We start from the raw sequence: 7,238 nt of genomic DNA, 5'->3' as shown, positions 1-7,238 counted from the left end.
CTACTGGCTTGTTATTTATATTTTAACTCATGAATTCTTGTCACATTTTCTTCCCTTAAAACCCATTTTATGCTTGCTTATATTGGGCATTTTCTCTGTCATATTTTACATATATTTGTATTTAATTTCATCTGGCTTAATAAATTGGCTGAAACTTAAATCACTGTCTTAAGTGGTCAAACGATCACATTTAAGTAAATAGCAGTTAGAATTTTATGTTTCTATGACAGATTTTCGAGTTGTTTTTTCTTTTCTCCATACTGGAAAATATTTAGTTTACTGAGCAATTGCCGAGGAACATGGGTGGGAGAGTGCTGTTGCTTGTGGGTCTCTGGTTGACAACTGTTTGGCTACAGTGTAAAGAGAGTTGGACTGGATGGACCCTTTGTCTGATCCAGCAAGCCTCTTCTTATGTTGTGAATCCTTTATATCTTCGACTATGTAAAAGAATTTTGCTTAAAACATTTAAAATATCTTGGTTTTCTAAGATCGCTTTGTTATGGTATTAAATTAATTGAAAAAGTCCCAACTCTGAGTATATTGCACCTTTTCATTATTTTGTTTTATTTCAAACTCATCTGTCTTCTTGTTTCATTTATATGAGAAGGCTGTCAAAAATCAAATTGATTAAGTTTTACATTGTTGCAACCCCTTCTCTCCGATATATCGAGAACTTGTGTGTTTTAGGCTGCCTTCTATCTAAACTTTCCAACTATTGTTTTACTTTCTATTAATAACATACTAATCAGTTCTTTGTCCAAGCAATTAAACTAAGGGAGTGAACTATATCTGAAAAGGGTGGGCTGTGAAATCAGTTCATTCCCCCACTAAATACCACTCTAACATGGCAATCCTATACATATCTACTCAGAAGTAAGTCCCATTGAGTTCAACTGGCTTACTCCGGGGTAACTGGGTTTAGCATTGCAGCCTAAAACTATAACCCTACACTCCTCCTAGGAGTAATCCAACTCAAATTTAATGGGACTTACTTTTGAATAGACATCTACAGAATTGTGTTGGCCACACCAAGATAAATCTAGGCATAGCATGTGCACAGAAACTGGCCAGAGAATTGGTATTTCAAAGAAAGAAACCTAGCCTGGCATTTTTAAAACGTGTCCTTAAATAATTATTGGTCATAAATGCTACTCCATTATTTTTCTCTGTTTACTAACTAACAACTTCCATTATAAATTCTAATCCTTTGGGGAAACATGTCTATGCAGGGATGCATTCATACTCTAAATTAAAAGAGAACATGGTCCAAGGAGCCATCCAAGTGAATTGAAAATGGGTAAACAGTTACTGCAACTTTGTGAGTCAATACCATATGATAAAATTAAAACACAATTCCGTTTATTAAAAAATATGACTTCCTACTTAGGTTTATTTTTTTTCCTTTAATACAGTTCAGCATTTCAAAGTTTTGCATTCTACACACTGTTCTCATTTATTAGCATCAAAACACAAGACATAGCAAGACCTTCAAACACAAATAAATACCAAATAACAATACAACGAACTGAAGGACAACATATAATAATGCTATTGGGAAATTAGGACACGTTGCTAATCGTTATTAACAACATGGTATTGCTGAGAAATAAATTATACACTTTAAAGTTTCCTTTCCTTAAAAAAAACATACAAAAACCATTGATTACCAATTCACTTACTTGCACTGTATCCTTTATAGCTATCAATAATTAAGACAGGCAGAATATACACAATCAAATGAGGTTGGCCTTCTTTGGTCTTTGTTTCTGGATCAGAAAACTGAACACAACCAATGTACCTTTTACCAAAGAATATGAAATAAAAAGAAATCACAAGTTTTATACAGACTGATTTGTACACAGTTCATGATTACTGATGTATTTAACAGATATTTCTTCTTGGAAAAGGATGCCCATTTTCCCCAGCTCATTCAATTAATGGCATTTTATGGATGTTAAAAGGTTATCCTACTTGTCCTAAAGAATAATGGATTAATAGTCCATAATTCAACATGGGATGCCTCAAACATCCCTTATTTATCCCTAAACCATTGGAGCTTTTGGATCACAGTGGGGGGAAAAAAACACCTTTTCTTATACTCATACAAAATGCAGAAGATTTACATTCTTAGAGAGCTACCTGGAAAATAATACTATATGGATGATTCAGTGCCTCAACTGAAGCATGATTCCCCCCCCACACACACATTCTGTAAGTACCCAAAATGTAACTCTCTGCCATTGAAAGGGGTCATAAATGGAAAATGTTTTGCTCATAAGCAACAGCTCCATTTAAAGCTCAGAATACATTCTTCAGCCAATGAGCTCCTACAGGATGATGGCGGCTTATCTCAAAAACCCAGTTTACTGAGCAGCTCACAGCCAGAAGTGGCAACTGTTTTGTTCTCAAGGACAAAAACGACCATTCAAGTTCCTTAATGGGTGGATGAATCTAATCAGCATTGTGGAGGGCAAGTGGGGGTGGAATCCAGATCTTAGGTTCAAACGCATTATGGGACTGTAGACCTGGGATTCTTGTTCAAGCTGCATGTCTACAAAATGTGAAGTATTCATGTAAACCCTAAGGAATTAATACAGACACTTACTGCCTGATCCTAAGCTTTGATACACCTCACAAATCAGTGCTTGGAATAGGGTGTACCAATAGCTGTTGCAGCAATTTAAACTCAACATTGTGTCAGAACTGCAACCAAATATTTAGGATCAGGGCAACTATCATGGTGGAAGACAAAAAGCTACATAGTCTTGCCAATACGCTACAGGATAATTTAGGATTAACCAGATCCCATTTGTGATGTATCACCGCTTCAAAACAATAAAGGATGCCCTGAACTGCATCCATACACACACTTTCTTCCACCTAGCACTGGTCTCAACAAAGACTAGGGATCAGTTCCAGCATAATATTTTACATCCAAAGGATGGCTGCTTAAAAGAAGTGATTCTCAGGGATGCATACATGAAAAACATTTTATCAGAAAGGGTCAGCTTTTTTCCTTTATCAGTGGAGACTGCAACCTCAAACTCAGCAGTTCACACAAATAATTTATGATCAAGTTCAGCAGGTGACCGAGTCTCACAAAATGACTATATGGATTCCATATACACATCCCTCAAGAATACATTTCAAGAGCTATGCCATGGAAGCAAGAACGTAATGGTAGAAGTGACCCTTGGGTTAAAAGGCAGGAAGTATTAAGCCCTCAACATTTTGTGTTTAAAATACGTTAATTAAAATATTCACAGTGCAAAAGTTGACAGAGCCAGAATTAAGTCATGCACTTAAAAATATTTTTAAACTTTGCCTTATCCAATAAAGCCCTTAAAAACTTAATCCTCTAAAACAAGAAACAGAAATTGCTGTATCAGAAGATTTTATAAAACCAAGACACAGGTTATCTGTATTACTGGGCACACATGAGAATATGCACTTTAAATTTTCCATTAATCTAATCAGTTCCAAAGAGTTAAGGGACATTATTACATGGACATTTGAGTTATCACATTACAAATATGTTCCCAAAGCATGACGGCTGATATGTCAGTTATAGACTTTACAATCTGTAAAGTGGGTTCCTTGTCCCCTTCTTTATGGGATAGAGATCAAAAAGTATGCTTCTGTGGCCTGAAAATAGCACAAGGAGGTAAGAGCCCGTGTATCCTATATAGCACCAACACTGACTTTTCCTCCGTGTAACATTCAATTTCAGTTTCTACATAAATAAAGCAATCCTTATTTTGAGGCTTGACTGATATTTGTAAAGCGGTGCACAGACGAAAGATGCACCAAGCACCAAGTTATTATTTTAAATAAACTGAAATCCCAGATTTATTGGCTTTAATAACTATTTTTGGATTGATAACAGTGAAAAAGTATTAAACACAGTTAATTGTGAAAGCTGGTAGACATTTATATGCTGTCAATTTATTTATTGTCTATTCTGATCTGCCCATTACTACTCTCACTTTCATGCTGAAGGACACATGAACCCTATGGCAAACGATGGGTTTTCACATATGGGTGTTTCAAAGAAGCACCAAACCCCTACTTCACACTAGGCAAGGCTGAATTTACATGTTCTGACTCTTCCATGCCCAAACAATCAAGATAGCTTGCTAACATCCAGAAGCTCCTCACCTTTATAGCAAAGGAGTGGAGGTGAGGAGAGAGAAGGAGGCAACTGTACTTCCAAGACAAGGACTAATTTCGTGACTCGGGGTTGTTTTTAAAGTTTCTTTTCCATTCCATGAAAGAAAGAAAGAAAAACACACATGATTTGTAGCTAATTAAGGCTGTAATCCATTAAAGGGTTGCGTGCCCCATGGAGGGGGGGGGGGAAGAGTTCTTTTTTTGAACTGTGTTCACAGATGCCCCCTTCCCCCAAAATCTCCTTGGATTTGACACTCCTGGCAGATTAAGCTGACTTCAACACTGATAATGTGATAACGTTCTCTGCTGAGCCTGAAGGCAGCAGGCTAACTTAGGGGGCGGAGAGCAGGCTATAGGGCACCCAGCTCTCTTCTTTAACACCTTGCTGCTGCTTTCCAGCCTCTGCCACCTGAGGCGGCTGCCTTACCCTGCCTAATGGTAGGGCTGGCCCTGCTCTCAAAAGAGCAATTTTGGGGACAAATTCAGAGAGAGAGAGAAAGAGAGAGAGTTCAAGCATTTAGAAGGGTTCAGGTATGTACCACTTTATTTATTACATTTATATACTGCCCCACAGCCGAAGCTCTCTGGGTGGTTTATTAGGTCCATAACTGAAATTAAATTCCCAAATTGTTATTTTAAAACCTACCCACCTATTTATATATTTGCATAGTTTGCAAGTATGAAGGCATCAAGACCACAGGAATTACTGGAAGGTGCAGAAAACATTTCCTGTAATAACCACTGTCTACTAGCCTTTGTGTGCACCAAATAATCAATATTCTAAGAGCCTGATTTATCAGTGAAATGCCTGTTCAGCATGATGGAAAGAGCTATAAACAGGTGAGGTTTTAAAAACTCATTCAAAATCTTCTGGAAGTAGGACAAACTGGTATCATTTTGAGCAATACAATCTCCATTCTTTGCAGGGTCTGTCATTAAACCAAATCTTTATTTGGAAATCGAAAATATTGGCCAGGCACAACATAAACATTCCGTATCTTCACATGGAAACCAACTTTACTTTTAAAAGAAAATTGGAGCGCATCTCACCATTACAGGTAAAGAGTCCTATTACATTCCATTACCTGTAAAGCCATACCTCCACTCCCCCCCCCCATTCTACATTCTTCTCAAGAACAATGAAAGTTACAGCACAAGGCTGAAAATCAATGCTGCATATAAGCCATCTACATCTTACTTAAGAATTGTGTTGTAGACAGTCACTGAAACAAAAACAAGCAATGCAAATACGGTCAAGCGGAAGGATCATACATTGATCTTTAGGCACCGGAACAGTTTCATCCTGTTTGGATTTGAGACTTTAAAAAAAGATTGCAAATAGGGTAGACACGTATGGTACAATATTATTTGATGTAGCGGACTAAAGTGCTTTGTTAAATGCAAGCAACAAAAGCTGTTTGGACATCTAGTGTAGGGGTAAAATAGCAGCATTGGGACTGTACTTTGAAAGAGGTCCTCAAAGGCCAATGGCCAGGATTTTACTTTAACATCGAATTCTATGGACTTGTATTGAAACCCTAAATGCTAGAGGGTTAAGTGATACCAGTGGCACTCTGGTTTTATTACTGGCGTTGCAAGGCTGTAGGAGGGCTTTACCAGTTAAGGGCATCATGCAAGAGACGAAAGGAATCCAGAAGGTATCACTAAAATGTCTATTTGATAAATCAATAATCCTTTGGATTTCCTCGCTTCCTCCTCAATGCCCTCTACCCACCCAGAGAGGAGCTTCCTTTATAGAAGGTATCTCACTATCTGCCTTAGCTTATTGTGTCCCATTATGAGTGAAGGCCAAGCAAGTGTACTTTTTAAAGTTATGATCCATATACCATTAGCTTGGACTTACAAGACCATGAAGAGAGAGGTATACTTTGGGGCTGTGTCCTTCTTCCCAACTGGAGAATCATTTCTCCTAAAATCTTGCAAGAGTCAAATCTGAACATCTTTTGAAAGCATTTTAAGAGCTTTTTAAAAAAATAAATAAATAAGGGCTTGTTTTTGGCAACCAGAGTCAAGCTGCTTCTGGTGTACTATTTGTTATGCCTTATTTTAATGTGATTTTCAAAGATATTTGATTACCTACCTGACTTTTTGAGATAGGCTACAAGGGCAAATAATTCTGGTCTCCTTGATGAAGGAAAAATAAAGGGAAGAAAAGTAAGCGGTACAATTAATAAAAACCATCATTCCATTTGTAGATTGTATCTGCAGAGATTAAGGGGCAGTTTGCATGTAAAGGCAGCATTAGGTGAAAAATCATGGTTTAATTAATTAAAGAACAAATCTTAAATTAGCTTTGTGTTGTTTTACTCACAAACAACCCAAAGGGTCTGGGTTCGGAGGTCACAACATACAAACAGGGTGTTCATAGGTTGTTACTGCACACTAGAAGGGACTTGCATGCAGTACACGTTCTCACAATTGGTTAATTAACCCATGATTTGCTGCCAAATGCTGCCATTACGTATCAACCAGGTCTAAATATATCAGAATTTTCAAGAGGCTGTTTCCTTCCCAAGCTGGGATCATGAATGATGGTCCAGCCAAACATACTGTGGAGAGTTATTGTTCAAAAGGTGAAGAAATCAAAATAGACATAGAATGAGCCAAACCTTGTACTTGTGAGCCCTGGATCTTTGGGCTAAGATCTTTCATAAAGAAGGGTATTGGGATCAAGAACATATAAAATGGTAGTCCAGGCTGCAAAAATTATCTCAAACAAATGGCCCGTGCCAAATATGATTTTGCCAGGAATTGGCTTGCTTGCTATGCCTGTATTAAAAACATTAGGTAACCAGAGTGTGTGACAAACGGCATCGCTAGACAGGGCGATATCCCCAGGACCACCCCTGTGCATCCACATGATGCACAGGGCATCCTGGGACCAGGGAGGGATGATTCCTCCCTTTCCCTGGGATATTGCCCTATCCTTCCATCCCACTTTTTCCCGCAGTCTTGGGATGATCCCATGGTCTCGGGACATGTGTCCCGCCATCAGTTTCCCTCTGACTCCTCACGAGTAACCGGGAACCGGACATGGATCTCCTTAG

At 38.1% G+C, this 7,238-nt stretch overlaps 1 long non-coding RNA gene across 1 annotated transcript; it reads right to left on the bottom strand.

Moving 5' to 3' along the window:
* Positions 1-1,358: 1,358 nt before the first annotated feature.
* On the bottom strand, positions 1,359-6,993 carry LOC134393140 (uncharacterized). The gene is made up of 2 exons (XR_010025081.1): positions 4,780-6,993; positions 1,359-4,733 (listed from the first exon to the last, which is right to left on the bottom strand). It is a non-coding gene; the product is annotated as an uncharacterized LOC134393140 (long non-coding RNA).
* Positions 6,994-7,238: the final 245 nt, after the last annotated feature.

This window comes from Elgaria multicarinata, chromosome 2, assembly GCF_023053635.1.
Source record: "Elgaria multicarinata webbii isolate HBS135686 ecotype San Diego chromosome 2, rElgMul1.1.pri, whole genome shotgun sequence".
NCBI classification, from domain to species: Eukaryota; Metazoa; Chordata; class Lepidosauria; order Squamata; family Anguidae; genus Elgaria; species Elgaria multicarinata.
The sequence above is the reverse complement of the archived record's forward strand: the minus strand, read 5'-3'. Positions and strand labels throughout refer to the sequence as shown.